General features: G+C 40.6%; 1 long non-coding RNA gene across 1 annotated transcript; it reads right to left on the bottom strand.

Annotated features, from left to right (window-relative positions):
• Positions 1-571: 571 nt before the first annotated feature.
• LOC142182378 (uncharacterized) lies at positions 572-2842 on the bottom strand. Its single transcript, XR_012711258.1, has 3 exons — positions 2531-2842; positions 1003-1201; positions 572-715 (listed from the first exon to the last, which is right to left on the bottom strand). It is a non-coding gene; the product is annotated as an uncharacterized LOC142182378 (long non-coding RNA).
• Positions 2843-8101: the final 5259 nt, after the last annotated feature.

Here is an 8101-nt window from a genome sequence, read left to right as displayed (position 1 = left end):
TATTGCCACAAGGAAAACCGTAACTGAAGGTTATTTGTGGCGACATCTATAGTCACTACTAAAAGAACATATTTTATGGCGACCGAGTTGCCACAAAAGGTTGAAAAAAATGCTACAAAAAATTATTCCATAAGAACAAATATTAGACGGGTCGCCACTATATATTCACCTTTAGTAGTGACTACTGTCGCCACAAAATTTATGTCGCCACTATAAATGTCATTTAGTAGCGACTAAAGTGGCCACAAAAGGTTTAACCATGAAAGACACAATATTTTCTGTAGCGACTAAAGTCACTGCAAAAGAAATTGACCTTCTGTGGCAACTTATATATCGCAACAATTACTAATGTTTTGACAAAACTATGTCGCCACTAAAAGTTATTTTTTCAGCAATTATAATGACCAAAATTATATACATTTCCATGTCAATAGGAACCTAATTCTCTAAAATTTCATATAGAGATATTCATATCAATTGACTATCAATATTAAAGCAACCAATAATGCTTCACAAACACCAAAAGAATTTCTCAAACCGAATATTATAAATATTATTATAATTAAAAATTAAATTACATATATACTACCCGACACTTCATTGTGCATTGTAATTGTACGCATATACATATACCAAAAAAGACAAAAGTATTAAGTGCCTTGTAACTGCTCCTTGATCGACACCATCCTTGAACCATTGTTTAAGTGGCTTGTCCCTGCAAGACAAAATGAATATATATAAGGAACATAATGAGATTTGTTATATCTAATTACTATCAAAATTCTAAGAATTTTCAATCCATGTCAAAGGAAAGCCGAAAATTGCGACCAAAGTTTGTGTTCTAAAAAGCAACTTAACAATTGCAAAAGTTGTCTGGAGAACACAATTAGCAAGGGCCAAGAGAGACACCCATCAAGGATCGTTCCAACAGTTCGTATTTAACAAGAGAAATTTGGCTGTTGAATGCTAACAATAAAAAAGACACTAGGTGTAAGAGGAGACCAGTTTGTTTGTGTCCCTCTTCTCAGCCTTCTTTTGTTTAGAATTGCGCAACTTATGCCACACTGAAAATATTGCAGGTGCATCCCGATGAACACGTTCTGCTTTCTATGAAGAATTAAAAGGAAATATTCCCCAGTAATCAACTTGTATAGCCAAGAGAAACATTCCACTTGAAGACAAGGTCAACATTGGGTCAAGTCTAGAATTGCAGAACAATATGAAAGATTAGAATCCAGTAAGATAAGCCCAACACTACACTGAAAGTCCTTATAGGCCACACAAAACCAAGAATGTAGGTTAAAACATCTCATTGAGGTACAATGGGAGAGTAAGAAGTAATCTAAAACCTTTATCTAAGCTTAGAAGATAAGTAGTGGAGCATTTATTTTATCGAACTCTAGTTCTACCGCATTGGCTATTGAACTTGATATGACAACTACATATTATTTTACTGATACTACAATAGGAAAAGGGAGGACTGTTCTTCATACTTCTCCCTGATACATGATTTCTAAGTGGAAGAGCAAGTATTCAATCAAGTTAACACGAAGTTTGTGCTATATTCATGTTTCTCAAACAAGTTATAAATCACATTGGCAACATTGAATTAAACATTTACTTAAGGTCCTAAATCATGATTTCTAAGCGAATATGCAAAGTTGAGGGTCCTGTAGGCATAGGAGAACCCAAATACCAAACCTAAATTCTCTCAGAGACCTGAATATGCATTTCTTTTACTAGGAAAGCAAGAGGAGAGGACTATCAAAATCAAAACAGATATTCAAATAAATACATGTGCAATGATGAAGCTACATAATAAGATTTCCCATAAAAGTCTACTTATAATATCACTAACATACTACAACAAACAACATCACACCCCAAAGCCAAAACTCTACTTCAATATCATTAACATATAAAGCAAAATAACATGTAAACAAAGCCTCTACAACCTATTTGGGAGGACAAAGCAAGAAAGAGAAATCTCATTATGTAGTACCAAAGTCAGTCACTTTCTTTTAAAAATATCTCTACTTTTTACAAATGAAGGCAACATGGTATTTACATACTAAAAATTTATGAGCAATCAATCCTCAATTGAAGAAGATAGCAATAAGAAGTCCTTATTCTCACTCTAGTAGAACAATAGGAGAAACTATTTTGTCTACCCATTATTATTATTATCAAAAGCCTAAAGGAAATTGGTGACGATCTATGTTATCTGGGCAAGCTCTAATTTAATCAAGGGCACATACACAATAGGACATTTGTATCATAACTTACAAAGAAGCTAAGATCTTAAACAACATCGTAATATATGATACTTGAGAGGTAGATGAGTATATGGATAAGAGCAGGACAACCTTTAACTTGTTAGCCTTATAAAAATCTCAACAGAAAGTTCCTATAACATGGAGGGGTACGTAGAATACATAAGTCAAGGCAAATACACACACCAAATAGAAGTTCATACATGGGAGTCTTAACATGAAACATCTAAGATAGACCATGGAAGGTTACGCAGTACCATCTAGAACTGCTATAGAAAAGCAAACAAGGTAGCAAACCATCTCGCAGCTCTAAGTCACACACCACAGACTACTAAGGTCTACACCAACTTTACTAATATCCCTACACATGTGAGAGGTCTAATAAACATGGACAAAGGGATAGTTCCAAATTTCAGAATAAGGAACAAAAAGCTCAAACATTTAAAGCTCTCTGATATGATATGATATCAAATGCATAAGCTATCATTTGCTTTTTGTGTGCTTAACAGTGATCATGAGAATGGATTCTCATAAACTACTCAAAGACTTGTGCTTGTAATTTTTATGAATATACTAAGAATATGCCTCGGTTAAAGAGAGGTATAGCAAGTAGCAATAATTCAGGTTATAATTGAAACAGACAAGATCAGAAGAAACTAAAATTCTCAGTAAAATAAACAATGATGGCCCGAAGGCCCACATGCCTCGAACCTAAGCATATAATTCTAATAAGCGTGCATGTTAAAAATGAAGTGGTAATTTATCATGAGGTATACTTGTCAACAACTAGCCCAAAATTTCTCCTACAGTTCGAGTCAGAACAGAGTTTAACAAATTCCTCTTTAATTCAAAATTCAATACAAGCATGATCATCATAAGTTGTGTTAATCATCCAATGAAGACAAAAGTAAAGAGGAAGTAACTTTCTGGAGAAGTAGTATCATCATTATTCTACTTTATATATAACTTCGATTAAATCTACTGGACCAATTGCACATTTTTAGTACTTTTAGTGATTCTCTCCACTCATAGGCATACTTTATTTCTTGGGAAAAGTTGTTTCAAGTGGAAGCTAAAGTATGGTAGTAAGTTTTGCGAGGAACAATTACGAGGAAAAAGCATTTCTGGTGATCTTCTGCCTCTTTTCTCTGAAAGGAGGAATATTGTAGAGGAAATGTTCTGGAATGAAACTATGAAGACAAACTATTAAAAGATTTTAAAACAGATAAAAGCTATTCGAAGATACAACTACGAAGACATGAAAACTCCTGGGATTCTTTAACTGAGTGAATCGGTCAATCTAATTGCTAAGAGTGAAACTAATCCCATACCAATAGAAGAGACCTGCAAGAACCAAAATTATATTTTTAATAATAATCTTGAGCGGCTAAGGAGAACAACAAATAAACAAAGACCAATTAATTTCATAGAAAACTCGAACACAACTTAAAACACTTCAGTTTGACTACTGAGCCCTCATTTAGATACGACGAAATCAACAGAACAACACAACATGCCATGAAATCATACTAGCTGGCCACATAAACTTCATCACTATCAAGTCTTTAGGGAATTCACAATATTCAATCAGATTCATACTATTCCTTTAAATCTCGAACACGACAAGGAAGAAGCACGCTATGGGGTACAAACTGAACTAGTTTAAAATACGACCCGACTAAAGCCTATCAAGGAGTTTGTTTACCGTGAAAATGGTAACAACAGTTAAATTTGTAAATGGGATTCTAAAAATACATGATCTATTCCCGAGCTAGTTGTTAAATCAGTTAATGCTAAGAACGTGAAGTGTAATGATAAAATGCGAGCTAAACCGAGGCAGTAATCAAACCAAAGGGGCCTGTTGTCCGAATGCAGAGATGGTCGAAGGGACCTCGGGGCCGGCGTTGGTATCTATCTTGAACTATCAGGGATAGTTGGAGATGGGATAACAATTAAAGGTATAATAAGATAGGGCTCTTTCGACCAATATTAAGCTATAGAATGAAAAACAAGTTAAGAGGCAATGAATACGAGGGCGGCCTCGGGCCAATACCAAGTGATAAGAAGAATGACCGAAGATAAATGACTTTGAGCTAAGGGGAATAAGCAATTTAGAGAAGAGAGAGAGAGAGAGAGAATATATTATTGCACTTGAGTAGGATAATTGAAGCAACATCAGTCCCCTTTATATAGGAGGGGAATTTCTAGTAATACAAAATGTGTTAACTGTGAAAGTACAGAGATGGGGTGGCTAGATGTGACACCCCAAAAATAGGCCTCAGATAGATCGGCCTTGTCAGGTCGAGTCGCTTGACTTGGGAACTTCCCCCTTGCTCGTTGCGGCCCGCTACATTAGTCGGAATGCTTATACCCTTCGGATCAGCTCTAGACGAACCTCGGGGATGAGTCTCGACCTTGGCTCCAAGCTTCGAGGGGCATGACCGCGAGATGGCCTTGCGATGGAGAATTCGAGCCCCCAAATTCGCCGCATACAAATAGTCTTCGCGTTTCTTAGAGTGAAGGTGACAAGAAGTGATAAGAAACTATTCTGAACTCTTGTTTCCTCCGGTGTCCTTGAGAATGGTTGCGGCTATCAAGGCGTGCTATGTGTGCCATTACTGCAGATTCCAGTATTGACTACGACAGTTGGCTTCCTTTAATGTACCCATGATGATCTTATAAATATTTTCTTCCTCCCTTTCGGATCCTATTCAGAACCTTTTAGTGAAGTCTGTTTTCCCTTTGCTTATTGCTTTCCTTTTAGGAGCGTGATCCTCCCCTATTTTCTTCTTCTCTTGAACTTTCCCAAGGATGCCAAATATTTCCACCGCAGCTTCTTAGGAGGTTGTGGGCTCGTCTTCTCCATTTTTCTCCCAAGGTGAAGTAGCAGCTCCACCCTATGTCGAGGAGTGCATTCCAGGTCCTTTTGCAATGACTTCAGATTTTAGGATCGAGAGACCCTCCTCGAAGTCAGGACGCCATGAACCAGTAACTCGATATATCAGTTCTATAATGGATATCAGGAGAGTGAAGGCCGATTGTTGCTTGGGGGATGCCGTGCTAGTGGAGATTCCCGTTTAGGATGAAGACATTACGGCTCATAGGGCTGGCTTTCTGAGCGTGTATACCTACCCATTTACTTTAGGACCGGCGGGACCGTCTTTGCCCCCGATCGACCTTGTGGTTCTCGATTTCTGCCGGAGTTATCAGGTGACTCTGGGTTAGATCCATCCTTCGTTCTGGCATGTGGTTTATATGATTAGGCATTATTCGATCATGATAGAGGGAATTCCTTTCACTCTGAATCATTTAACCCGGATGTATAGCCCTCATCTCCTTCTCGGGGGCTTAATCAAGCTTCGCTGTCGAGCCCCGAGATCCCTTTTCGCCTGTATCGAGGAATTTGGGGATGACAGGTGGCTTAGTCGGTTTGTCCAAGTGAGGACGTCTGATCTGATCCCAATGAAAGGGATGCCGTTCCCTGAAAAGTGGAACGCCGTGCGTAAGTGAATGCGGGGCCTCTGCTTCCCTTTGATGATTTCTCCTTACGTCCCTGACTTTGTTGTTTCTTCTTTGTCTTTTTAGCCGTAGCGGTCTACCCTAGAGCGGTGCCAGATCTATAGTGTTAGGTTGGTCGTTTATACTTGATCTTCCTGTATAATGATCATGCATGGTGGGTTTTATTCCGAACCCGGTGGGAAGCAAAAGATCATGGTAAGGTCTAAGTTTTGACGTATCGCACATTTTAGCATAGCTTGCTGTCAGCGGCTCTTTCCTTTCTGTGCATTTGATCCCCGTATCTATGTAGGTCTAGGAGGAGTCCTACAGACGAGGGAGGTGTGGCCCATTGGAGGGGACATCCCGATGCTTGACGAGGAGAAGAAAAGGCAAAGGGACGCATCAGTTGAACCACAGAAGCTCAAAAGGACCAAAGTGGAGGAGTCCAAGGTTGATTCATCAATTCCGATTTCCGATGCGGCAGGAAATCCTCATGCTGAAGGTGAGGGAGAAAGCATTTTTTCGTCACCCTCCGAAGATCATTTGGGATTGATTGCCCATTTGGCCGAGGGAATAAATGCTTCCGAACAGGAGTCCGATGCTGGCGCGACCCGCCTTTATGGTGGCGAGGCAACGAATGGGATATCGAGTACTAGTTTTGACTTGGTAGGTGGCCGGAGTTCTTCTCGAGCCGTGATGCCCTTAGCAGGCGATCTGAAGGAACCTCGATCGGGGACCTAGGATGAACGAGGTGCGGTCATTCTGGCTGACCCTGTTGGCCCGTTAGTTATTGTTAATTCCTCAAAAGGGGAGCCGCTTCCATATTTTAGAGGACGAGACGAGCTTCCTAAGGATCTTTCTGAGGCGGAAGCACTGATCGAAGGCGGAGACGCACTCGGGAGGCCGGCGATCATTTTTAAGGGTAGCTCTAGGATCAACGCTTCCTTTATTTTCGGCGAGATGGGCAGGCTTTGTGAGCGGGTAACTTCATCCATCCTTATTTGTTGCTTCGGGTCGCTCCGATCTTCATTCCCTTAACTTATTTTATGTGATTTCAGGCCGAAGCGCTTTATAATCAGGCCCTCGCCAAGTATCAGGATGAGGTGAACCGTTGTGAACATGAGAAAGCCCTTTTAACCGAATAGGTTATTCATCCCCTATTCTCATTATTGCTTGAGCTTCTGTGGGATTCTATTGTTTTTACCCCTTGGGACCTAATTCATGCAGTTTGAGAAGGAGAAACTTTCACTGAGAGGGGAGCTTCGGGCCAAGGATGCTGAAATCTTCGATCTTGGTCGCCATGTGGATGAGGTGGTTTCTGAAAGGGATAGCCTTAGGAGGAGAGTCACCTCGATTGAGCGTCAACTTCAGGATATGATGCAGGATAGCGGCAAGTACAAGAGTCTTTGTTCCGGGCTGGTGGCCACACTGCTTTGGATTAGTGCCGAGGCCGAGGCGCTTGTATCTTTACTCGGGGAAGGAGCGGTCGCTGAAGATTCTTGTGTTAAGAGGACCTTTGAGGGGGCAGACCCAACTTTACCTCGAGCCATGGACCGCGCTTGGCCGAAACTTCGGAGGTTAACTATCGAGGGCACATTGGAAGGCAGCTCAAGCAATGTTAAAAATGAGGGTAGATCTCTGGAGAGAGAGAACGCCATTGAGAAGGGACTATCAGGGGATTCGTAACCGCCTGGATGCAGCTTTTGAAGCCGCTGATTTGGCAATAGGTTTAGGCTATGTTGTTTTTTCCCGTTGATCTCCTTGTCTGTATATGGTGTTTTTTGTTTTGGCATATGTGTAAGGAGATATCTCGTGGCTTTATTCCCCTTATTGGCGAAAGAGCTTTGGACTCGCAATGTAGCTTTGTGGCCCATTTAGGCTGGTTGATATGGCTTTTATGCCGTGCCCTTAGGCATTTTGCAGTTTAACTACTCCGGGTCCAGTCTCCGAGTCGTGTTGCGATTCGAGTTGTAATCGACCCTTAATATTTCCATGATTTACTAGTTGGCGATAGTGGCACTTATGCCGTATGGTCATTGAGACTTTTTAGTGTGTGGCCCGGAGGCTTGCATAGTTAACTATTTTGGATCCGGTCTCCGAATCGGGTTACGATTCGAGCTCATTTTAATCCTCAAGATGTCAATTTTTAAGCTGATGACAATGGCTCTTATGTTGTTTGGTCGCAGAGACCTTTCAATATGAGGCCCGTAGGCTTGCTTAGCCGGTGACAATGGCTCTTACGCTGTTTTTGCCCGTGGGCTTTTTGTAGGCTTTATTTCCGCTTGTTAAGGTCTTTTTATAGTATTTTTGCCTGACCCGTCGTCGGTTCT

The sequence above is a fragment of the Nicotiana tabacum genome, chromosome 1 (assembly GCF_000715075.1).
Source record: "Nicotiana tabacum cultivar K326 chromosome 1, ASM71507v2, whole genome shotgun sequence".
Classification (NCBI taxonomy): domain Eukaryota; kingdom Viridiplantae; phylum Streptophyta; class Magnoliopsida; order Solanales; family Solanaceae; genus Nicotiana; species Nicotiana tabacum.
This window is presented reverse-complemented; position numbering and strand designations above follow the sequence as displayed.